At 44.8% G+C, this 26,789-nt stretch overlaps 2 long non-coding RNA genes across 2 annotated transcripts in view; one reads left to right on the top strand and one right to left on the bottom strand.

Annotated features, from left to right (window-relative positions):
• The window catches only part of LOC122692517, a 32,018-nt gene extending 17,718 nt beyond the window's left edge, over positions 1 to 14,300 (top strand). Inside the window, exons 2-3 of the long non-coding RNA XR_006340677.1 lie at positions 12,998 to 13,150; positions 13,601 to 14,300. This is a non-coding gene — a long non-coding RNA (uncharacterized LOC122692517). The remainder of the gene's footprint in view (positions 1 to 12,997; positions 13,151 to 13,600) is intronic.
• Positions 13,629 to 17,038, bottom strand: LOC122692518. Its single transcript, XR_006340678.1, has 3 exons — positions 16,732 to 17,038; positions 16,386 to 16,483; positions 13,629 to 13,679 (listed from the first exon to the last, which is right to left on the bottom strand). It is a non-coding gene; the product is annotated as an uncharacterized LOC122692518 (long non-coding RNA).
• Positions 17,039 to 26,789: the final 9,751 nt, after the last annotated feature.

Below are 26,789 nucleotides of genomic sequence, written 5' to 3'. Positions count from 1 at the left end.
CTTTCCTCAGGTCTTGAGCTAACCAATGCGCTTTTCTTATGGAAATGCTTTTCTTAAGCTATGTTAATGAAACTATGTATTTGCTTTGGAATTTGCCTTTCTTCAAAATGGTTCCACCTAAGCCTACTATTTTTCCTTTTCTCAAACCTTGGGCTGATAATAGCTCATCAAACCAGTATTTGTATCACTTGTTGTATGGCTGGGGCATGACACATCTCATTCCATCCTATCTCTAAAATGCATATTGTGGGAAGGGGGCCTGGTGAGACTCCCTCAGCCTTGAGGTGCCTCTCTTATCTGACTAATAGCTTTCTAACAGACATAAAACATCTGGCTAAAGACTAGCAGGGGGGCACCGTTTCTGCTCCCTTCTGATGTCTATGTCAGAAGCTTTCACTGTCTCTTTTGTGCTTCAATAAATCTTTATCACACAAAAGCTGTGAGTGATCAAGCCTCGTCACTGGCCCCAAATTGAATTCCTCTCCTCCAGAGGCCAAGAATCCTGGTGTCTTTCACAGCTCAGCAACAACCTTTCACTGGGAAAGATTGAAGGCAGAAAGAGAAGGGAACAACAGAGGATGAGATGGTTGGATGGCATCACCAACTCAGTGGACATGAGTTTGAGTAAACTTGGAGTTGGTGATGGAGAGGGAGGCCTGGCGTGCTGTAATTCATGGGGTCGCAAAGAGTCGGACACGACTGAGTGACTGAACTGAACTGTGGCACAAAGGAGTTGCTGAAGAAGAAGTGAGAGAGGAAACAGACAGAGCTGGACTCCGTCTTAGACCAGGCTGTGAACATTAGGCTACACGCATGGTCACCCTCCCAATGGACTCTGAATTTTGCGCCCAGTGTCTATAGAAATGGCATACCAATGGGAAACCAGACCTCCCGGATAAAAGAGCCTCAGGACTTGGACTTGGACACTCCATTGCCTAAAAGAATATGCTAATTATCTCTGTAACAGAACAAAGTGGTAAATTCCATTATGTTTATCGGGATATGACCACAGGCCTATTGATAAGTATCCACTGTTCATCTAGTCTTGTGACATGAGTCATGGGTTAACTTTGATCGTATTACTCTTTCACCTTGTCCAGACTAGTTTCAAGGAATTTGGGGAGGTGGGTTTGAGCAAGTACACTTAGGGTATATAGTTCAGTTCAGTTCAGTCACTCAGTTGTGTCCGACTCTTTGCGACCCCATGAATCGCAGCACGCCAGGCCTCCCTGTCCATCACTAACTCCCAGAGTTTACTCAAACTCATGCCCATCGAGTTGGTGATGTCATCCAGCCATCTCATCCTCTGTCATCCCCTTCTCCTCCTGCCCCCAACCCCTCCCAGCATCAGGGTCTTTTCCAATGAGTCAACTCTTCACATGAGGTGGCCAAAGTACTGGAGTTTCAGCTTCAGCATCAGTCCCTTCAATAAACACCCAGGACTGATCTCCTCTAGGATGGACTGGTTGGATCTCCTTGAATTCCAAGGGACTCTCAAGAGTCTTCTCCAACATCACAGTTCAAAAGCATCAATTCTTTGGTGCTCAACTTTCCTCACAGTCCAACTCTCACATCCATACGTGACCACTGGAAAAACCATAGCCTTGACCAGACGGACCTTTGTTGGCAAAGTATTGTCTCTGCTTTTTAATATGCTATCTAGGTTATATAAGGCTTTCACAAAAACTGGTCGGGGCCCTTGGCTAAGAGGAGACTCTGCCTTGGGCCCGCTGGTATAATAAACTGCACTCCACTATCAGCATTGTCCTTCTGAGTGAGTTTGTTTCCCGGAACGCTTGGCTACAACAGAAGCGGGAAACAATACAGGGAGAGAAGAACCCACTTTCTTTCTGGAACTTGCTCATGAATTGGAATTTACCCCCCAGGCTCCCATGACAGTGAAGTTGGTGCTGGAAATTGAGTCTCTCCCAGAAGAAAATGTGGAGCATCAGTTAGGCAGACCCTGGGCACGTCTGGAGGACCTCAGGGGTGTGTAGGAATTGAGAATAGTGTTGACAGGAATGTGGGTGTGGCAACTGTGAGTTAAAGATGACCTCACACGTCAGACCCTCTGCACAGCCTCTCGGCCTTATCATCCCCGAGAAAACACCAAGCGTCTGGCTTCCAGGGTGTGTGTAGCCCACCCAGGTTGTGTGGCTTCCAGATGTCCCAATGTACCAATCACCCATTTAAAAAATTCCTTTTCAATTTACTTAGTTTTGGCTGGGCTGGGTCTTTGTTGCTGCGCCCTGGCTCTCTCCGGATGCAGTGAGCGGAGGGCCCTCTCTAGTGATGAGGCCTGGGTTTCTCACTGCGATGGCCACTCTTGTTGCGGAGCACAGGCTCCCGGGCGCCCCGGCTTCTGTAACTGCAGCCTGTGGCCTCAGTGGTTTTGGCTCCTGGGCTCTAGAGCACACCCTCAGTAGTGGTGGCACATGGGCTTGTTGCCCCGAGGCATGTGGGACCCTCCTGGACCAGGGACTGCACCCGAGTCTCCTGCGCTGATGGGCGGATTCGTTACCACTGAGCCGGCAGGAAGGCTCACTAGTCACCCTTCGAGTCAGGAGACGGCCGACTCCAGTGGGTAACTGGAGGAGAGTCTGTTTACAGAGGTGTGACCAGAGCCTAGGAAAATATCCAGGATCTACTGTTCAATAAAACCACGAGATGCAGAGCGGCTTAGGAACTGTGCCATCCTTTGTCTGAGGAAAGGTTGCAAGAGAGGAATAGATTTTCCTATTTTCTGGGTTTTTGCATAAACACTGGAAGCATGCACGAGAAGCCTAACCAATGGTGGTGTCCAAGAAAGAAAGAGAGACCAAGTATCTAGGTGTAGCAACAGAGGCGAGACCTTTAAAAAGGCCTTCCTTTTTCATATTCTTGGGATGCTTTTTGCTCTTGCTGTGGTGGTGTTCCCCACCCCTCTGCCCTGGGAACCACCCCTCTGCTTGGTTTTCCTGATTTCCAGCTTCTTAGATTCCACTTGAGTGATGGTCTACAGTATTTCTCCGTCTGATTCATCTCACTTAGCATAATGCCCTCAGGGGCTACCCCTGTTGTTGAAATCTTTTTTTCTTTTCTTTTCCTGGGGAGGGGGTGGGACACCCTGAGTGACTTGTGGGATCTTAGTTCCCTGATCAGGGATTGAATCTGGGTCCTTGGAAGTGAAAACATGGAAGCCTAACCACTGGACCACGAGGGAATTCCCTCTCTCTCTTTTTTTTTTAATTGAGGTATAATTGACATAATATATTATGTTAGTTTCAGGAGTATGATGTAATGATTTCATGGTTGTATATATTGCAAAATGATCACTATAATAAATCGAGTCAACATCCATCACCATATGGTTACAATTTTTTTTTAAATTTATTTTTAAAAAGTTATCTATTTTTGGCCACATTGGGTGCCTTGGGGGAATCTTAGCTCCCCAGCTAGGACTGAACCCAGGCCACTGCTGTGAAAGCGCCGAGTCCAAATTGTTGGACTATCAGTGAACTCCTTACAGTTTTGTTCTTTCTTGCTTGTGATGAGAACTTTTAAGATCTACCCTGTTAGCAACTTTCAAATATACAATATGGTATCATTGACTATGGTTACTGTGGATCACTTTTTGTTGTTGTTCAGTCGTTAAGTTGTGTCTGACTCTTTGCGACCCCGTGGACCGCAGTCCACCAGACCCCTGTGTTCATGGGATTTCCCAGGCAAGAATGCTGGAGTGGGTTGCCATTTCCTTCCCCAGGGGATCTTTTCCACCCAGGGCTCAAACCAGCAATCTCCTGCATTGGCAGGCGGCTTCTTTACTGCGGAGCCCCCAGGGAAGCCCCATACCTCCTTACACAGATGCAATATTTTATGGGACTGACTTATTTTATAACTAGATGTTGGTACCAATTTGCAACCTTTTTTTCTGATATGGCCACCATTTTGTCCTTTTTTCCTTTGCAGCCTACCATGTAAATTATTACTGAGTCAGAAGCTGGGTATATCATTTCATCTGGTTAGCAGGGAGCCTTGGGCTTCCCAGGTGGCTCAGTGGTAAATAATCCACCTGTAATGCAGGAGATGAAGGAGATGCAGGCTCGATCCCTGGGTTGGGAAGATGCCCTGGAGGAGGAAATGACTACCTACTCCAGTATTCTTTCCTGGAGCATCCCTTGGATGGAGCCTGGGGTCCATGGGGTCACGGAGAATCGGACATGACTTTGCACACCACACAGCAGGGAGCCTCACGACTGGGAATGAAGGCGGATGCCCCGTGTAACCTGGATTCTGGAAGGAGACTTAGCGAGCTTGTCCCTGGGGAGGAAACATGGGCCTCACTGCAAAGATCGAGTCAGTGATAACAAACAGTGATTGCTGACCTGCCAAACAGGCAGCAGGAAGGAAGCCTAGAGCTTGAAGCCAAGGGTCCTTATCTCCAGACTTGGGTCCTCCGGCATCTCTCACTGGGATCTGGCTTCCGAGCCAGGCTGTGTCCACCCCGGCGGGCCAGGAGCTGCTGCAGGGCTGCCTCCAGGCCCAGTTCCTCTGCTGGGATGAGGATCCTTGGAGGTTTCCAGAATGATGCATCATCTCCCAGATGAACTGGAGAGTGAGAGTCCGTGCCGGCCTGGGGGGCTCTCACCCTGGGGTCGCTCTCAGTCTATGCCTGGGTGGGAGTCTGGGGCAGGCAGTTTCAGGACAGAAATTTACAGGATCTTGCCAAGTTTTCTATGCAAATCTGAGACCTGTGTGGGGCTCTCGCATGCTGAGATCTCCCTCTAGCGGGCTGTGATGGAAAAATGCATTTAGTGGTAAAGAACCCACCTGCCAATGCAGGAGACCTAAGAGAATGCGGGTTCGATCCCTGGGTCGGGAAGATCCCCTAGAGGAGGAAATGGCAACTCACTCCAGTATTCTTGCCTGAAGAATCCCCTGGACAGAGGAGCCTGGCGGGCTACAGTTCATGGGGTTGCAAAGAGTCAGACATGACTGAGGCAAAGCACTGATAAAGATGATAACAATTCTTTCCTCCAGCAGTGATTTGTTGACTGTGCATAAGGGTCATAGGTACAGGGGATCGGACAGACACGGTCCTACATACCATGGAATATTGCTCGGCCGTAAAAAGGAATGAAATAATGCCATTTGTGACCATATGGATGGACCTCAAGAGTATTGCACCAAGTGAAATAAGTCAGACAGGGAAAGACGAATGCTGTATAATTTCACATATATGTGGAATCTAAAAAGAAAGACAACAAATGAACAAATAACAAAAACAGAAACAGAGTTACAGATACAGAGAACCAATAAGTGGTTGCCAGAGGAAAAGGGCTAGAGTGGGAAAGAAATAGATGGGGGCGATTAAGAGGTATGAACAGATGGAGAAAAAGTGGAAATAGATTGGGAAAAAATGGAAACAGTGCAGATTTTATTTACTTGGGCTCCCAAATCACTGCAGACAGTGATGGCAACTATGAAATTAAAAGATGTTTGCTCCTTGGAAGAAGAACTATGACCAACCTAGATAGCACATTAAAAGGCAGAGACATCACTTTGCTGATGAAAGGTCCATAATATCAAAGCTATGGTCACATGTGTATGTGAGAGTTGGACCATAAAGAAAGCTGAGCACTGAAGAATTGATGCTTTTGAACTGTGGTGTTGGAGAAGACTCTGGAGAGTCCCATGGACTGCAAGGAGATCCAACAAGTCCATCCTAAAGATCAGTCCTGAATATTCACTAGAAGGACTGATGCTGAAGCTGAAGTTCCAATACTTTGGCCATCTGATGCAAAGAAGTGACTCACTGGAAAAGACCCCGATGCTGGGAAAGATTGAGGGCAGGAGGAGAAGGGGATGACAGAGGATGAGATGGTTGGATGGCATCACCAAGTCAGTGGACATGAGTTTGAGCAAACTCAAGGAGATCCTGAAGGACAGGGAAGCCTGGCGTTCTGTAGTCCATGGGGTCACAAAAGTTGGACATGACTTAGCAACTGCACAACAGCAACCGTCTTTGAATTACATGGTGGTCCAGTGGTTAAGACTCTGAGCTTCCACTGCAGGGGGTAAGGGTCTGATCCTTGGTCGGGGAACTAAGATCTCATATACTGCGTGGCTTGGCCAGAAAGACATGAATCATGGCTATGGAATGTATGGTGTGGGGAATATAGCTGGTAACTATGTGATATCTTTGTACGGTAACATATTGTGACTTAGACTGTGATCATTTTGAAATGTATAGAAATACTGAATCACTATGTTGAGTAACAGGAACTAACATAGCGTTGTAGGTCGATTATACTTCAAAAACAAACCCAGAGGAAAAGCGATCAGGTTTGTGGTCACCAGAGGTGGGGGCGGGGTGAAGAGCCTCAAAAGGCACAAATTTCCATTTCCAAGTAAGTAGTGGGGTGTCATGTACAACATGATAGAGATAACCAACCCTGCTGTTTATTATAGGTGTCAGTCGTTAGGAGGCACTTCCCTGGTGGTCCAGTGGTTAAGAATCTACCTTGCGCCGGTGACCGCTGGGCTGAAATGTAGTGGATCACAGAAGGTTCCGACTTCAACGCTGAGATGAATCGTCACCTAGTTACCTGGCTTTTTAGACATCTGTCTCTTAATGGTCACCTCCAGTGCCACGTCCATCACCATTCTCATCAGCTTACACAGAGCCCTCTTGACACAAGGCTGTGGGTCTTTAGGTGAAACAGGAATCACGTTCTCCATCATCTGTTAAATAAGAATTGCTCCAGGAGATACTGTCATCAAGATACCAGCATGCTCTGGAAGCATAAAGCGCTACAAAAATATATGGAGGACCTGAGTAAGGAGTACCAAACACTTGATCATTGTTTGCAACACATCTCTGCCAGTGAAGGGGACCGGAGGTCCTTGACTCGAAGGCATGCTGAGCTGGCCCCGCTTGCGGTCATTTACAAAGAAATTCAGGAGGCTGAACAAGCCATTGAAGAATTAGAATCAATGTGTAAAAGTAGGTAAAAGATGTGTGTGTGTACAAGTACAGGATTGAGTCTCTAAGTTAAAGCTATATTGAACTCAAGCTCTTAAAAAACCGACAAGTAATAAGCCCTACAATTGGAAAGGACAGGATTCTGTACTGTAGTCTGGGTGTCTGACAGTTACTAAAGAGTAACTCCTACTATGAGACTGAGGTCCTCATGGTACTCGCCGAGATGCTGTTAAGGTCTGGGAGACTGAATACTGACCTTTTCAGAAGCTTTAATTTATTGAATAGATCTTTGTTGAGCACTGTCCTAGATGCTACATGCCATGGACTCAAAACTACAATTTCTACCCCATCAGAGGGCTCGTGTGGTACAGGAATTGTTTCATCACCCTCAGAGGAAACCCTGCACCCTTTAGCCATCTCATCCCAATCCCGCCACCCCTACCAGCCTTACTTTCTGTCTACCCAGTTACTTATTTCAGGCATTTTATATAAATGGAATCATCCAATATGTTACCGTATGTGATTGGCTTCTTTCATTTAGGATATGTTTAAGGTTCAATTTCGTTGCAGCATGTTTCTGGGCGTCATTTCTTTTTATTGATGAATTATGTCCCATTGTATAGATATCTCACGTTTTATTTATCCATTCGTCAGTTGTTGGTTATTGATTTGTTTCCACTTTTTGGTTACTATGCACAATGCTGTTACGAATACTTGTGTACAAGTTTTTGTGTGGACATATATTGTTGTGTGGTAACTCCAGGGTTAATCTTTTGAGGAACTGCCTGACAGGTTTTCCTAAGTGGCTGCACCATTTTACATTCCATCTCCCATGTATGAGAATTCAGGTTTCTCCACATCCTCTCCAACCTTTGTGATCCACTTTTGTGATTCTAGCCATCCTAGTGTGTGAGATGGTATCTTACTGTGATTTTGACTTTCATTTCTCTGATGAATGTACCTATTGTATGTCACCTTTGGATAAATGACTCTTTAAATCCTTTGCCCATTTTAAAAAAAAAAAAAAGAATCTACCTTGCAATGCAAGGGGCTCCGGTTCCATCCCTGGTCGGAGGACTGAGATCCCACGGGCCGTGAGGCCACTGAGGCCAGGCACTGCAATTACTGGGCCCGTGAGCCCCAGCTAGAGAGTCTGTGTGTCGCAAGGAAAGATTCCACCTCACACAATGAAGATATCAAGCGCGAAAACTAAGACCCATCACAGCCAAAAAAAGTAAATAAATAAATAAAAAGAAAGTTGTTAAGAGAGTAAATCTTAAGGGTTCTCACTAAAGGGGAAAAATTATTTTCTATTTCTTTAATTAATTGTGTATTTATGGGAGATGGTGGGTGTTCACTAAGCTTATTGCGACAATCACTTCACAGCATATAGAAGTCAGATCATGATACTGTTCACCTTGAACTTATACAGTGCTGTGTGTTAATTATATCTCAATAAAACTAGAAGGACAAAAAAAAAAAGACACAGTCCATCAAGGGCTACATTCCAAGGAAACAGACAGACAATACATAAGCAAAGACAAGGATACATGGGGGTCTGGGGAACTGGGGGCTGGGGGAAATCCTTCCTTAAGCTGAGCAGGTTAGGCATCAGCCTTGTCTGAGACAGTGAATCTGAGCTGAGAACTGAAGGGGGAGGAGGACTCAGCGCCCCTACAGATCCTAAGGGAGTCTGGGCATTCAAAACACAGGGGAGAATCAGCATGAGGACCCTACATAAGAGGACTTCCAAGGTGGTTCAGTGGTAAAGAACGCGCCCGCCAACGCAGGAGACGCAGGAGATGTGGGATCAACCCCTGCGCTGGGAAGATTCCCTGGAGGAGGAAATGGCAACCCACTCCGGTACTCTTGCCTGGAGAATCCCATGGACCGAGGAGCCTGGTGGGCTACAGTCCATGGGGTCACAACGAGCTGGACCTGACTGTGTGACTAAACAACCACAACCCAAATTAAAAGGGATGTGACCTGAGTATATGAAAAACAGCCCCAAGGCTAGGGCCATGGATTGGCGGGACAATGGACCAGGATGCAGGAAATGAGGTATCCCGGGCTGGCAGGAGCCAGATGACCCGAGGCCTTTTTAGAATATGATGAAGACTCTGGCTTTTGTTCAGAGAGGAAGGGGAAGTGATTAGATGCTTTTAAAACTGGAAATGAAATCATCGGATCTCTGTGCTCTGAGAGTCTTAGGGTGGAGAAAAGTCAGTGGTGACGCTGAAGCCTGGAAGCCAGGTGAGGCGTCAGAGCAGACGTGGGGGAAAGGCTTTGGGGTCTTTGGGAAGGATGCCGGTGGATGGGCGCAGGGGATGGAGAGCTGACAGGAGATTCTTTTACTCTGCCATATTTATAGAGTCCGTTGTGCCCTGTGACGGGCTCTGCAGATAAAACCACGAAGGAAACGAAGCCCCTGTTCTCCTGGGGCTCCTTTTCTACAAGGGGAGGCTGCACAAAGGAGCACATAGGCAGAGCCCAGGACAATCAGCAAAGACATGATGCAACGAGGAAAGAGAAAATAATCTTCTCAGGTGGCACACTCGTAAAGAACCCGCCTGTCGAAGCAGGGAGACGCAGGAGACGCGGGTTCAACCCCCGGCTCGGGAAGATCCCCTGGAGGAGGAAATGACAGCTCACTCCAGTATTCTTGCCTGGAGAGTCTCATGGACAGAGGAGCCTGGTGGACTAGAGTCCACGGGATTGCAAAGAGACACTGAGAAGTTAAAATTTTACATGACCTCCTTCTCCTTCTGCCTCTGCAACTCAGCTTGCCCTTTGCAAAGTCTAGATCACGTAGGTCACGTAGTCTCAGAAAGTGGGGGCTTGCAACACTAGGAGCTGGAGTTTATCTCACTCACCCTTGTCCTGCTCTTTGCAATTGTCCAGTCCCTGCAAACCTGCTTCATCATGCCTGTCCAGGTCAAACATCACCCTCCCCATCTTGACCGCTGTTCCCGTGCACGAAACCCCTTAGTTTAAACCAGCCTATTAACAGCTAGTGTTGCCCACTACAGTCTGTCTATAAATACTCTGTAATCCCTTTGTTCGGGGCTCGGAGCTTGGAGTGTTAAATCCTCTGGGTCCACCGGTGTAATAAACCTGAGTTCTCCAGCTCATCGAGTGTGGTGTTTAGTTTCTGCAACAACACGACTGAGCATGCATGTACACACACACACACACACACACACACACACACACACACACACACACACACACAAGGAAGGCAGTGTTGTCCCACCGCTCCCCCAAGAGCAATCTGTTGTGAACCTGAACATCCCCGCATGTCGTCTTTGGGTGTGTCAGGAGTCCAAGGGTTTGCCTCTCTTCACCTGGCCATTTCTTAGACTGGCATTTGCCTCAAGCAACCTCAGAGGATGAGGGAACGTCTCCTTCTCAAACAAAGAGCAGGGTTGCTTGAACAGAGGTGGAGTCCCGTGAGCTCAATGTCCTTCAGCCATGACACAGGTGACTGTGTGTGCGGAATCCAGGTGGGCCCCTCTGTGTCGCCCAGATGGGATTTGGGGACAAGAAGAATGGACGTGAACATGGTGTGCCTGCCGTGATGTGAGCGATACATCTTTTTGTCTCTGACCCAGGAGCCTCTTATCTCTCATCAGCGTCCAAGAAACAGAACAGGTTGACTTTACTCATTTATACTATCGTAAACTCCTGGGCCCGGTCAATATGCCCTTGAGAAATGGATCGCTACGATCTCGGAGAGGTTTTCCTCGTGGGTGTGGACTCAGACACTCTACATTCCAGACTGGGAGTGATAGAGTCATAGTTCCCGTTCAGAGGTCAGAACTCAGCCTCTGAAAGGTTTGGAAGAATGCCTGGAACACAGGAAAAAGGTTAGAAGAAAGGCACTGTTCTTAGGGTTGTTAAACTGTTGTTATGGAGGCATGCAGATCCACACTTTAAAAGGAACAAGGGTTCATCTGTGGATCTCCTGGGGAGCCAGTGAACACAGCCAGGGTGTCTGGGCTAGAGGTGTTCTGGGAGCAGACGAACTCATTTGGGAGTTTGTGCTCTTAGGCATAAAAGGTTGCTCATCTGGTGGACATAGCTCACAGGATGACCATAACATGGTTTGTTGTTTACTTGCTCAGTCGTGTCCGCTCTCTTGCGACCCCATGGACTGTAGCCCTCCAGGCTCCTCTGTCCTTGGGATTTCCCAGGCAAGAATACTGGAGAGGGTTGCCATTTTCTTCTCCAGGGGTTCCCAAACCAGGGATCAAACCCACCTCTCCTGCGTTGCAGGCAGATTCTTTACTGCTGGGCCACCAGGGAAGCCCCATAAGCATGGTTATTTGTGTGTATATCTACATCTGTAGAGTGATTTTATTGTAAGGAATTGACTCATGCAGTTATGGAGACTGATGAGTCCCTAGACCTGCCTTCAGCAAGCTGGACGCCTTCGAGGACTGATGCTGTGAAGTCAAAGTGTTAGTCACGTAGTCGCGTCAGACTCTTTGTGACCCCATGGACAGTATCCGGCCAGGCTCCTCTGTCCATGGGACTTCCCAGGCAAGAATACTGGAGTGAGTAACTGCTCCCTTCTCCAGGGGATCTTCCCAATCCAGGGACTGAACCTGGGTCTCTGGCACTGCACACAGATTCTTTATCATCTGAGGCAACAGGGAAGCCCCCAGAGGCTGTTCAAAGGCTGGCAGGCTCAAGACCCAGGAAGAGCCAATATTTTAATCTGAGTCCAAGGGCAGGGAAAGAAACACTAATGTCCTGGCTCAAAGGCAGTCAGGCAGAAGGAATTCTTTCTTACTTAGCCTTGGTCTAGTCAGGTCCTCACCTGATTGGATGAGGCCCACCCCACAGAGGGCAATCTGCTTTTCTCAGGCTACTGGTTCAAATGTTCATCTCCCCCAGAAACACCTTCAGGGTCACACCCAGAGTAACACATCCATTCTTTTTCAGATTCTTCCCCCATTTAGCAGACAATCTCTAAGTACAGAAATGGCTGACCCACATGAGCACTGGGACAGTCACTTGCATAGACAGCAAAGAAAAAAGTTAGCAAATATTTACACACTCAGTGTCTTAAAATTAGAGTCCAAACACATTTCTTCCATAAACCGCCATCATAAAAGATAACACTTTTACAACATCTTCAAAATTTTTTTTAATAGTTATGAGGATTGTAAACATGAAATGATGACTGTTAGTAACAAGCAGCTATGTTCGTATGTTTGTGGTGAAAAACTCTGCTGATATAAAGCTGCGAACCATGTTTTTGAAACGGAGGTAAGTTTGCTAAACAAGCTTTTGTGATAATGAACGACTGACTGTTATGTGACCCTGCTGATGTAGTTGTGTCTTAACTGGTATAGAAGACTGCATAGATTATCTTAGAATTTCGAACAAATATAAAGTCACACCTCCCTGCTAAGCTATCTTGTGCATAAAATAAATAGATGACTCTAACAGGTACCAGGACGGAAGAGTGCATAGATTGTCTTAGAATTTGGAACATATATAAAGTCATTCTTCCCTGCAAAGTTATTCTGTGTTTAAAATAAGTAAATGACTTTGGCAGGTACATTTAGAACAATGGTTTTTCAACTGAGGATAATTTTGTTCCCTGTTTTTTTTTTTTTTTTTTAAATATCTACTCTCTTAGCAACTTCCTTCAATTAATTTATTTTTGGCTGTGCTGAGTCTTCGCTGCTTTGCATGGGCTTTCTGTAGTTGCAGCAAGTGGGGCTACTCTTCACTGCGATTTGCGGGCTTCCCATTGTGGTGCTTCTCTTGTTGGGGAGCATGGGGTCTAGGCATGTGGGATCTTCCCAGACCAAGAAGCAGACCTGTGTCCCCTGCATTGGCAAGTGGATTCCTATCCACTGCTCCACCAGGGAAATCCTACCTCCTTGTTTTAAAATATAGGCCTTGCTATTATCCAGGTATGGTGAAGCCACCAGACCAGGGGACCACTGCCATTGAAAACATAGTTTATTATTATAGTATGTTTATTATACAGTAAGAAATATGTGTCTTTGTCCCCAGTTCCTGAAAGAGTTTCTGAAACCCTTGTCATTTCCTGAGTGACGGGAGTGAGAAGAGCATCATTTGTTTCAATATTTGGTCTTCATCCAAGACAGCTCAGAAAACCCTGGAATCTCCAGAGTCCCGAGAATGCCTTTCTGTATGTTAATGATGGTAAGATGTTGGCTGGCTGGGGGCACTCATTAGGGGTCTGGAGGATTGGAGAACTGTGGGGAAAAACAACACGTTTGGTGTCAGAAATGCCAGCAGTGAAAACAGCAGGGTTATATTCCCAGATCCCAAGGGGAGGGAGCCTACCACGCCCTGGGGCAGTACCAGCTTGGCCAGGAGGCAGAGAGGAGTGAGGACAAGATGAGGGGTAGGAGTCCTTACTGTGGATTCCGTGGGAGAGAACAGGTGAGGCAAGATGAAGGGGAAGAGTCCTTACCATGGTTTCCGTGGGAGGGAACAGGTGAGGCAGCGTAAGGAGATTTTGTTGTTGGTGGTGAGTTGTAAGTTGTGTCCGACTCTTTGTGACCCCATGGACTGTAGCCCACCAGGGTTCTCCGTCCATGGGATTCTCCAGGCCGAAATACTGGAGTGTGTTGCCATTTCCTCCTCCAGGGGATCTTCCCGATCCAGGGATCGAACCCACGTCTCCTGCATTGGCAGGCGGATTCTTCACCACTGAGCCACCTGGAAGCTGAGAAACCCTGGTTCAGAGCACAACGCAAAGCCTTATTCCCCCCAGTTAACAGTGGATTAATTAAACAGTTTCCTGGTTCAGTAGATTTTCTTGTTCCAGATCTTGCAACGGAAGACGGGGGTGGATACAAATGGGATGGACTTTTGGAGGGAGCCATATAATCTGATATAACTGGCTGACTCAACACCCAGATGTTCAAAATGCACTGTGAGAAAAGCTCTAGAAAGAGCAGAACCACGTGCCAACTGTTTACACTCCTCTTCCCGGGCCTTTGATTTGATGAGAAAACATGAGTAACTGTTTTGCTCTGCAATGTATAGGCAGCATCTGCTCTATGTTCCCAGCGCCTTGCTCGGTCTTGATAGCATCTGATGCAGACTTGTCGATCAAATCATACGTGTCTATATGAATGCTTGTCGATCAAATCATACATGTCTATATGAATGCCTGTCGATCAAATCATACATAGCTATGTGAATGCCTATGCATGTGGCAGGTGCATGGGTATTTGATGAATAAACAATTCAACGAATGAATGGAAATCATGGATACATTTTCGAGGAATAACAAATACATTTAGAGAGAGGTTAAGAGTGAGTTTTTAAAAATGACACTTGCAACAACATGGATGGACCTAGAGCTTATTATTTTAAAAATATATATGTTTTTTATATTGTCATAGCTGATCCAGGTCTTAGTTGTGGCATGTGGGATCAAATTCCCTGACCAGGGATTGAACCTTATCCCCCTTGCATTGACAGCGAGTCTCTCACCAGGGAAGTCCCCTTAGAGATTATTATACTCAGTGAGGTAAGTCAGACAAATGTTATATGATATCAGTGAGGTAAGTCAGACAAATGTTATATGATATCACATGTATGTGGAATCTAAAATATGACACAAATGAACGTATCTGTGAAATGCAAACAGACTCACAGACAGAGAGGACAGGCTTGGTGGTTGCCAAGGGGTGGGATGGATGGGAGTTTGGGGTGAGTAAATGTCAGCTATTATGTACAGAATGGATAAACAATAAGGTCCTACGTACAGCACAGGGGACCACATTTGATATCCCGTGATAAACCATGACGGACAATAATATGAAAAGGAATGTATAACTCAATCATTTTGCTGTACACAAAAATTCATACAACATTATCAATCAACCATATTTCGATAATTTTAAAAATTAAAAAAAAAGTTTAAAAGGATGACTTGTTTTAGAATATACCTAATTCCTTTATTTAAAACCAAACACAAACCAAACACCCCCGCTCTCCCCACGAAAGAGCCCACCCAGCAAATACAGCAAAGAAAAATACCTACAGACAATATTCTTGGTAAAACTAAGTGAATCCCAGGAAACCCTAGAATACAACCAGATGGGCTCAACCAAACATATATTTCTTATTCTAAATCACAGTAATAAAACATAAGCAGTTATGAACAAACAACAAACAGGAACTTCTCTGGTGGTCCAGGGGATAGGGCTCTGCAATTCAAATGCAGGGGGCACAGGTTCAATCCCTGGTCGGGGAACTAAGATCCCACAGGCTGCATACAGCCAAAAAAAAAAAAAAAAAGAAAAAAGAAAGAAAACCAAACAAACCAACATCTATCTAAAGTTAGGAAACCTCAGAAAGGAGGTAAGTGAGGGAAAAGATGACATGTAAAGAGGAGCTGACAAGGGTCAAAAAAGGATTAGAAACTTAAAAAAAGGAGGCATTTACAAAATGCCAGCTAGACTGTAGGAAACAGGGAATGAACACACTCACGGAAAACAGAGCAAGTGAAATTGATGATGGAAAGAAGAAAAAAAATCTGGTTTGAACGGAGATGAAAAGTTACAGAAATGAGTGAGACACAGAGAAGACCCAAAATACCACAATAGAAATAGCTGAGGGAGAAAACCCAAGCCAGGGAACAAAACAAGTAATAAAAACCATCATCTAATAAACTTTCCTGAAAGGAAGAATTTGAAATTGAAGGGCCAAGTATGTAAGTAGGAAATTGGCCAAGAAGACTCGTCAGTAATACACAGTCTAGGAAAACTACTCATTTGTGTTTTTAGGGGAAAATATTTGCACATCCGAGCAACAGATTGAGTTAATTTAGAAGGGAAAGGAAATCAGATTAGCATCACATTTTTGACCACAGTACTGTGTTTCAGGAGGGAGTGCTTAAAAATTGTATGATATGTATCAGTATATTAAAAAACCTTCATAGGCTTCATGGAGTGGCCAAAAACCTGCGGGTTTGATCCTTGCCTGAGGAACTAAGATCTCACATGTCACGTGGAGCAGCCAAAAATTAAAAAAAAAAAAAAAAAAAGATCTTGACCAAGTGGGGTTTATCCTAGGAATGTAAAGATGGCCAAAATTAGGAAATCATGAATGAAATTTATCATCTTAACACAGCTAAGGAAAAAAAACAAAACATGATCTTTCCCAGATATGCTTGACACAATTTAATATTTATTTATTTTAACACATAACCAAATAGGAAGTGATAGTTCTTTAAAATACTGATAGATAACCCCCAATTCAGGATCTCAATGAGCAAATATCAGAGGCTGTAAGACAAACAACACTAGAGTCTAAATTTAAATCAAGGAGGAGACAAGAACGCCCACTATCTTCATTGCTATTTACCAGAGAAAAACACATTTTCCATTTTGTGAAAATCTAATGAGATCTCACTCACCTGCCTTGAGATTGTTCCAAGTACCATAGAGCTCCAATCCTTTGGCCACCTGATGCGAAGAGCCGACTCATTGGAAAAGACCCTGATGCTGGGAAAGACTGAGGGCAGGAGGAGAAGGGGAGGACAGAGGATGAGATGGTTGGATGGCATCACCGACTCGATGGACATGAGTTTGAGCAAACTCTGGGAAACGGTGATGGACAGGGAAGCCTGGTGCTGCGGTCCATGGGGTCGCAAAAAGTTGGACACAACCGAGCGACTGAACAACACGCCGAAGAGCCGACAGGTGAAAGGAATTCAGTTCCAAGTGACTCAGAACATTGATTTGCAAACGTTCTGCGCCCACCTTCAGTTTCTAAGGCCTTCTTTCAGGCACAGGCGATCACTCGGTGAGCTGGAATAGAAGAGGACCCTGTGGTCAGCTTGGCGGCGACACTCCCACAATCCGTTTTGTCTCCTAGCAGGATGAAAAGCTCTGACTTTCTTCCTAACTGCCTCCCACTGGGATTGTCTGAGAAAACCGTGCCCCAGGCTCACACACCTGGGTGGGCGATCTCCAGGTAGCACAACGCACTATCTGATACGGCCATGAACTACTAAAAGAAGAATGGACCCTTTTTAGCTGGTGTTTTCTCCCTCCCCTCCCCTTCCTTCCTCCTTCCAAACTAAGACGCTATTTGCTTGCCTTGCCTTTAATTTACACGTTTTATTCATCAGCATTGAAAACGCTACACAAAAAGCTGGCTGAATAGGTATGGAACTCCTGCGGAAGATCTTAAACACGTGGCCACCTTAATTGCCAAACCGACACGCGACCTTGTGACCTTGCTTTACCCTCTAGCTGGTCATGGCTGGGTTTTCACAATTCAGAGGGTTTTTCTTTTTTTCCTTCAGCTAAGAGAACAATGCAATCCTTACACTTGTATTTCTCAATGTGTTACTAAGATATCCGAACTTTTCTACTCTGCTGCCTGGCGGGGCATAGCCACTGTCCGTTGAGATTGTTACTATTTGCTCTCACTCAACTTGACTCAGGGGTGAGTCATTTAAAAGATTACTTGCAACACTTGATCGGTTTCACTTCTGCGGCAAGACTGGCTTTCCTCGCTCCTGCGGTGCCGGAGCGCCCTCTGGTGGTCAAACACATCCTCTGCCGTTTTCCATGAGTACTGGCTTGGCGCCCGGAGACTGAGGTCCCTCTATAAAATTAAGATTTTATAGAGGCACTCTTCATAGTCCCCTTGGAAAAATCACTCAAAATGTAATTACCACCATCCATGGAAGGTCCAAATTGAAAAAAACTTTCTCTTGTCTCAATCAGCTGCTGGGCAATGATGATACAATTCTTTCTGACTTGCAGGTACTTTTAACTAGGTAACTTAACCCTCCACTGCTCATATGCAAAAGCTGACGCTTAGAGTCCCTCGTGTTTCATCAGATCTCTTGAGTACTTTCAGGTGTGGGGCGTTAGAGGGATATCAGGAGGGCTAGCACGGGTCCCAAGGGTCTTAAGTACTCACTTTGAACAGTAGAATTTCTCCTAAAACTAGCTGGATGGGCAGTTTGTCTACATGCACATTCTTTTTCAATTTTAGCATTTCCAAAATTGGGTTGCATGTTGTCACAGAAGGCATCTTACTATTGGGGTTCAAGAAGGAGTCGCCATAAAGACATGGAAGCAACTGAAATGTCCTTCATGGATGAACAGATAAGTGTGGTATATATGTCCAGTGGAATATTCCTCAGCCACTAAAAAGAAAGAAATATTGTCATTTGAAGCAACCTGGTTGGACCTCGAGATTTTTGCCTCATAGTAAGTGAAGTAAGGCAGAAATGGAAAGACAAATATGATATTGGTATCACATATATGTGTGATCTAAAAAATAATGCAAATCTCTCTACAAAACAGAGTCACAAACACAGAAAACAACATATGGTTACCAAAGAGGGAAACGATGAAGGGAGAAATTCATTGTTTGGGATTAACAGATACAGTCATATATAAAATAAATAAATAGGAATTTACTATATAGCATAACAGTAACCTATAATGAAAAAAGAACAGAAAAAAAGGAATAGATATATTTATATTTGGATCACTTTGCTGAATACCAGAAACTAACAATGTTGTAAATCAACTCAGTCTCTCAGTCGTGTCCGACTCTTTGCAACCCCATGGACTATACAGTCCTTGGAATTCTCCAGGCCAGAAAACTGGAATGAGGAGGCTTTCCCTTCTCCAGGGGATCTTCCCAACCCAGGGATCAAACCCAGGTCTCCCACATTGCAGGCAGAATCTTTATCAGCTGAGCCACCAGGGAAGTCCTATAAATCAACTATAGTTCAATTAAAAAAAATTACAGGAAACACTTGGTTAATTTCCCTTCCTCATGGTGCAAGCCTGGCTATGTCCGCGCCTGTTGTGTTGGAGCGCCCTCTCGTGGTGACAGAAGTCCTCTGCAGTCTCGGGCCTGTCCTGGCTCGGTGCCCTGAGACAGAGGTCAGAGGTCCCGGTATAAAATTAAAACAGGGCACTCTTCATAGTCCCCGTGGAAAATAATTCAAAATTTGATTAGCACCATCTATGGAAGCTCCAAATTGAAAAAAATTCCCTTGCTTAATTGAGAACTGGGCAATGAAAATACAATTCTTTCTGATTTTCAGGTATTTTAACTAGGTAAGTTAAGCCTCCATCTGCTCACTTGCAAAAGCTGACGCTTAGGTTCCCTCGTGTTTCATCAGATCTCTTGAGTACTTTCAGATGTGGGGCATTAGAGGGATATCAGGAGGGCTAGCACGGGTCCCAAGGGTCTTAAGTACTCACTTTGAACAGTAGAATTTCTCCTAAAACTAGCTGGATGGGCAGTTTGTCTACATGCACATTCTTTTTCAGTTTCAGCATTTCCAAAATTGGGTTGCATGTTGTCACAGAAGGCATCTTACTATTGGGGTTCAAGAAGGAGTCGCCATAAAGACATGGAAGCAACTGAAATGTCCTTCATAGATGAACAGATAAGTGTGGCATATATGTCCAGTGGAGTAGTCCTCAGCCACCAAAAAGAACAAAATATTGCCATTTTCAGCAACGTGGATGGACCTAGAGATTTTCTTAGTAAGCGAAGTAAGGCAGAAATGGAAAGACAAATATGATATTGGTATCACATATATGTGTGATCTAAAAAATAATGCAAATCTCTCTACAAAACAGAGTCACAAACAGAGAAAACAACATATGGTTACCAAAGGTGGAAAGGGAGGAAGGGACAAATTAGGAATTTGGGATTAGCAGATACACACCACTGTAGGTAAAATAGAGATGAAGAGTTTACTGTATAGCACAGTGGCCTGTATTTAACATCTTTTAATAATCCTGTAATTAAAAGAATAAAATATGAAAGAATACACATAGATAAACACGTAATGTGAATTAACCCGCTGACACCTAAAATCCCACAGTGCTGTGTATCAACTACGTTTCAGTTTAAAAAGGAAGTATATCGGCAACAGTGGTTAGTTCCCCTCCTCTCGGCGCAAGGCTGGCTTTGTTAACGTCTGTCGTGTTGGCGCGCCCTCTGGTGGCGACAGGAGTTCCCTGCAGTCTCAGGCCTGGCCTAGCTTGGCGCCGAGACAGAGGTCACAGGTCCCTCTATAAAACTCAAAAAAAGGCCGCCAGGAAAGCCCTATAAATAAACTATACTTCAGTTAAAAAAAATTACAGGAAACACCTGGTTAATTTCCCTTCCTCAGGGTGCAAGCCTGGCTGTGTCCTGTTGTGTTGGAGCGCCCTCTCGTGGTGACAGAAGTCCTCTGCAGCCTCGGGCCTGTCCTGGCTCGGTGCCCTGAGACAGAGGTCAGACGCCCGAGTATAAAATTAAAACAGGGGTACTCTTCATAGTCCTCTTGGAAAATAATTCAAAATTTGATTACCCCCATCCGAGAAAGCTCAAGATTAAATACATTTCTCTTGCCCTAATCGACTGTTAGGCAATTAGGTAAAATTCTTTCTGATTTGCAGGTACTATTCACTAGGTAACTAAAGCCTCTCTCTGCTCTTATGTAAAAGCTGACTCCTAACTTCCCTCGTGTTTCATCAAGTCTCTTGAGTACCTTCAGGTGTGAAACATCACAGAGTTATCAGGAGGGCTAGCACTGATCGAGTCTTAAGTACTCACTTTGAATTGTTAAATTTTTCCTAACACTAACTGGATGGGAAGTTTTTCTGCATGCATAATTTTTTTCAACTTCAGCATTTCTAAAATTGGGATGCATGTTGTCACTCAACGTATGTAAATATGGGGTTCAAGTATGAGTGGCCATAAAGACATGGAAGCATCGGAAATGTCCTTCGTAGATGGATAGATAAAGTGTGGGACTTCCCTGGTGGTCCAGCGGTGAAGAACAAGCCTTCCAACGCAGGGGGAGCAGGTTTGATCCCTGGTCAGGGAACTAAGGTCCCACGTGCCACTGAGCAAGTAAGACCTGACCCGACACAACCAACAGCAAATAAATAAAAAGAAAGAAAGGGTGGAAATAGCTCAAAGATTTAGAAAGTTCCAGACACCCCAAAGGATCAAATAAGCCAAATGGATGTGTTTGTTTTCACTGAAGACACCCAGTCATATTTTCAGTCCATTTCAAAGTCTTGAATATTTTTCCTTAGGCTTGTACTTTTGATTTCTTACCAGACACCATAGAGTGAGTACTAAATGGGAGGTGAAGATGAAAATTAGGGCAAGTGTGATTCAGGACGGCTCACCAATTATGACCATATTCCAGTCAGCAAAGTGCAAGAAATAGGAACAAGGGAAGAATGTTCTTTTTAAGGGATGAACTTGAAGCAGGCCAGACACTGCAGCCCACACCTGATTGGCTAGAACTGTTCAAGTGGCCCTACCCACCTGCAAAGGATGCTGGGAAATGTAGTCTTTATTCTGAGTAGCCCTGTAACCACCTAAGATAGAACATTCTCAGCATGCGAATAGGTAGCGGACAGCCCTCAGTCTCTGTAATATATTGGTAATAATAAATTCCCCTAAATGATGATTGATTGAGATTTTATATGTATATGTATAGGGCTTCCCTGGTTACTTAGACAGTAAAGAATTTGCCTGCAATGCGGGAGACCCAGGTTCGATCCCTGGGTGGGAAAGATGCCCTGGAGAAGAGAATGGCAACCTACTCCAGTATTCTCGGCTCGAGAATTCCGTGGACAGAGACCCTGATGGGCTGCAGTTCATGGGGTTGCAAGGAGTCGGACACAACTGAGTGACTAACATACTTTCACATACATGTACATATTTTGCTATACTGCATGGCAAGTGGAATTTCCCTGACCAGGGTCTTAACTACTGGATCACCAAGGGAAGTCCTTTTTAAAAATAGTTTTTAGTTCTTCGGCCATGCCATACGGCATGTGGGATCCTAGTTCCCTGACCAAGTGTTGAACCTGAGCCCTCCGCATTAAGTGTGGAGCCCTAACCACTGGACTGCCAGGGAAGTTCTACCACTGAGTGATCACTTAAAAATTTTTTTTCACCAAGTAAGTCCTGATTGAGATATTTTTAGAAAAAAAAAAAAAAAGAGATGTAGCTTGGTGGCTGAAAATTTACACACACCCACTCTAGGGGATTTTAATGCTATCCACAGACTATCGCTCTGGTGATTATTACAGAGCTAAAACTTGGACACACAAGAGGAAGAAATAAACAATTCCCTAAAGTCCAGTGATTTTGTTTATATGTTTATTTTGGACTCATCGTTCTACTGAAAAACAAGTGGGAGAATAGAAAATTAAATTATGAAGACTGGTCATATTCCATTCTTCTTCTTTTCTTTTTGGCTGTGCCAGGTCCCAGTTATGACATGGGAGAACTTTTGCTGTGGCAGGTAGGATCTAGTTCCCTGATCAGAGGTTGAACCCGGGCCTCCTGCACTGGGAGGCACAGAGTCTTAGCCTCTGGACCACCAGGGATGTCCCCATATTCCATTCTTGAGGAGAAAACAGACAAGGGTGGGAAAAAGGCAACTCTCCCCGCAGCTTTAGCCCCTACACGCGTTCCCTTGAGTCGAGTTTGCAGGAAACTGAATTAATCAGTCCCTTGGGGACAATTAGAGGTTTTCAAAGTTTTCCGGGTCCCTGAGGCGTGACCCATGGGGAACCCCCTGGAGGTACTGGGGAAGAAACAGAGGTAAGAAATCACTGCCTTTCCATTTGCATCACTGTCCTTGGGAAGACAGCAGACGCTTAACCACCTCCCCAGACGCCTTCTCACCTTGTCGCCCCGCTCATAACCATTCACTGACCCCTGGCTGCCTGTGGCAACCACCCATTTTAGGAATTCCAGGGGAATAACAGGTTCATGATTTGTCTCCTGCTTTTGCAACTCCTTTATACCCCTAATCAATCCAGACCAATAATAATGATTTTGAAATATCCTTCGTAACTTACCTTGAGACACCCAACTACAACATTTTGTGATTTTCACGGTGGTACTAACCCACGATGAATAGGTCCTCATAAGAAGAGGAGGTTGGAATGCGGAGAGGACGTACAGACACCAAGGGGTGCGAGAGTCAGCAAATGAAAATACCAGGCACCTGAGAAAACGGGACCGAGACAGACTGGAAGGTGCTATGCTGCCGGCCGTGAGGAAGGAGGAAGCGGCCACTAGCCAGTAGCTCCCAGCAGCTGGAAAAGGCAAGGACCTGTTTTTTCTCCTAGAATTTCCGGTGGGGGAGGGGGTGTGTGTGGTCCCGCCAACACCTTGGTTTCAGCCCGGTGACACTGGTTTTGGACTTCTGGCCTCCAGAACCATGAAAGAATAACTTTATTATATTTTGAAACTTCTTTTCTTTTTTTCTTTTTATGAAAGCATAATTGATTTACAATTGTTTCTGCTATAGCAAAATATTCTCCTAAAAATGTTCTTTCCCACTACGGTTTGTCATAGGATATATATTTTAAAAACGTAGGTATTTATTTTTGACAGCGCTGAGTCTTTGTTGCCGCACAAGCTTTCTCTAGTTGCAGTGAGTGGGTCTCCTCTTCGTTGTGGCGCATGGGCTTCTCCCTGCGGTGGCTTCTCTTGTTGCGGAGCTCCGGCCCTAGGGCACGTGGCTTCAGCCCTTGCGGCGCATGGACTCAGCAGTCGGCTCCCGGGCTCTAGTGCGCAGGCTCAGTAGTTGTGGCCCAGGGGCCTAGTTGCCCCGCAGCAGGTGGGATCTTCCTGCACCAGAGATGGAACTCACGTCTCCTGCATTGCAAGCAGATTCTTTACCACTGCGCCACCAGGGAAGTCCTGTCATAGGATATTGAATATAGTCCTCAGTGCTGTAGAATAGGATGTTGTTGTTTATCCAGTCTATATATAAAAACTTAAATTTACGTGTTTTTTTTTTTTTTAAATTTTAATTTTAAAACTTAATAGGCTGCACTGGGTCTTACTTGTAGCACACGGGCTCTTTAGTTTCAGCATGCAATCTTTGTTGCCGCAGATGGGATCTGATTCTCTGACCCGGGTCAAACCTGGGCCCCCTGCACTGGGAGTGTGGAGTCTTAATCACTGGACCACCAGGGAAGTCCCTGAAATTTCTGTTGTTTTCAGGAATGCTATCTGGCTGGCTGGAGCTGAAATAGGGACAAGAATAAAATTCAAGCCGTTGTCCAAGAAAAAAAAAAAAAAAAAAAGACACCTACATATAGCAAATTTCAGATAAATGATGAACTTTAAAATATATATTTTTATACATAATATTTTATAGGTGTACAGATTTTATGTGTATTAATTACACATATATTTTAATATGTATACACAATACACCGTTACAGGCATATGTCATTTATTTCTGCTTTTCAGATGCTGCATTTTTTGCAAATTGAAGTTTTGCAGCAACACTGGGTTGTCAGATGATGGTTAACATTTTTAGCAATAAAGTATGTTTTTGGCTGTTCAGCTTGTGGGATCTTAGTTCCCTGACCAGGGATTGAACCTGGCCCTGGCTGTGACAGCTCTGAGTCCTAACCAGTGGACTGCCAGGGAATTTCCAGCAATAAAGTATTTTTAAATGAAGGGATGTATATTGTTTAACAGAATGTCATAGTACACTGAATAGACTGCAGTGTACTTCTATGTACTTTGTACTTTTATGTGCACTGTGAAACCAAAAAAGTTTGTATGTGACTCCCTTTATTGCCATATTTTATTTATCATGGTGGTCTGGAATCAAACCAGCAATATCTCCAGGGTATGCCTGTATTAACTCTCCACTTTGGGTCATATTATTTAATTGTTATAAAGAGTGCACCATCCCCACTTTGGGTCATATTATTTAATTGTTATAGAGAGTGCACCATTTCCCCACACTCTGGTTTTGGCTGACTGTGTTCTGAGTTGACATCTGAATCTGTCCCTCATGTCTGCCATGAACTGTTATTGATCTAGAAACTTGATTACATTATGGTTCAGCTTTTAGCAAGTCTCTTTCATAGGCAGTGTTCTGCATTGCCTTTCAAAGCACATTGGGTATTAACGGTCCAGGATATCCGGTTTTCCCACATCAGTGAAGGAGGAATGATAATCAGGTGATGTCAACCTGTTCCTCCTAAGTTTCACCTAACAGTTCCAGTCTCCATTCATTATGTCCTAATGCTGTAATTTCATCCAACTCTTTGCAAGTCCGTGAACTGTAGCCCACCAGGCTCCTCTGGACTGTCCATGGAATTCTCCAGGTAAGAATACTGGAGTGGGTTGCCATTTCCTCCTCTAGGGGATTTTCCCAACTCCAGGTCTGCTGCATTGCAGGCAGATTCTTTCCTGCCTGAGCCACTGGGGATGCTGAAGCTGAAACTCCAATACGTTGGCCACCTGATGTGAAGAACTGACTCATTTGAAAAGACCCTGATGCTGGGAAAGATTGAAGGCAGGAGGAGACGGGGATGACAGAGGAGGAGATGGTTGTATGGCATCACTGATTCGATGGACATGAGTTTGAGCAAGCTCCGGGAGTTGGCGATGGACAGGGAAGCCTGGCGTCCATGGGGTTGCAAAGAGTTGGAGACGACTGAGCAACTGAACTGAGCCTTGTAATTTCAGTAGAACTTGCAACTAATTCTGTTAATCCTCCTTCATCTACTTTTTAATTCATCTACTAGTTTTGCTATATAGTTTCCTGACTGCCATACCCCCTTCACTCTAGTCCTGCTGTTCATTCTCACAGGGCATACTTCATTATTACCAACATCTTCAGTGTCTATAATGTTAATTTCACGCATGCTGTTCTGCAGCAACCACTTTTTATCTTTCTAGTTTAACTTCGTTTCATTTTGGCCACATTGTGTAGCATGTGGGGTCTTAGTTCCCCAACCAGGGATCAAACCTGTGCCCCCGGCAGTGGAAGCACAGAGTCTTAACCACTGGACCTCCAGGGAAGCCCCTAAGTAAAGCTGCTCTGCTGCTGTTGCTGCCGAGTCACTCAGTCGTGTCTGACTCTTTGTGACCCCATGGACCGTAGCCTACCAGGCTCCTCCGTCCATGGGATTTTCCAGGCAAGAGTACTGGAGTGGGTTGCCATTTCCTTCTCCAGGGGATCTTCCCAACCCAGGGATCGAACTCGGGTCTCCCGCATTGCGGGCAGACGCTTTACCGTCTGAGCCACAGGGAAGTCCTATATATCTATATATAAAGTCCCTTTATATCTTTTAGTTCTACCCAACCGTAACCATTTATCTACAAACCATTACTTCCTACTCCCTTCCCCCACCTCTGGCAATGCAGGAGTTTTCTTTCTTTTTCCCCCCAATTAAGAACTTTTTGTCATCAACTCTACTGTGTGACTGTAAGGGTCTGTGATGACAGAAAAGTAAAGAAAAATGATCATTTAAACCATGTTACACTAAATCTCAAAAAAACTGGGGAAAAGATAAAATGATCATTTTGCTTTAACCTGATTAAATGTTCCACTTTATCTCTTATTATTCTTTTTCTCAAAATCTACTTTGATATTAATATAGCTACCCTAGCTTTCTTGTGTCACTCTGTACAACGTATCTGTTCCTTTCCTTTTACTTCCAACTTATTAGTTAATTAGTATTAGTAGCTCAGTCATGTCCGACTCTTTACAACCCTGTGGACCTTAGCCCACCAGGCTCCTCTGTCCATGGGATTCTCCAGGCAAGAATATTGGAGTGGGTTGCCATGCCCTTCTCCAGGGCATCTTCCCCATCCAGGGATCGAAGCCAGGTCTCTGGGACTGCAGGCAGATTCTTTACCATCTGAGGCACCAGAGCAGCCCTTTCCATCTTATTGATGACTTAATATTTAAAGGGCAACTCTTGACACAAGACACAGTTACCTGTGTTCCTTCTCATGTGCCCATCTGTGTGTTTTTGCTGGAAATGGGTACAAG

The sequence above is a fragment of the Cervus elaphus genome, chromosome 4 (assembly GCF_910594005.1).
Source record: "Cervus elaphus chromosome 4, mCerEla1.1, whole genome shotgun sequence".
In the NCBI taxonomy this organism is placed as follows: Eukaryota; Metazoa; Chordata; class Mammalia; order Artiodactyla; family Cervidae; genus Cervus; species Cervus elaphus.
The sequence above is the reverse complement of the archived record's forward strand: the minus strand, read 5'-3'. Positions and strand labels throughout refer to the sequence as shown.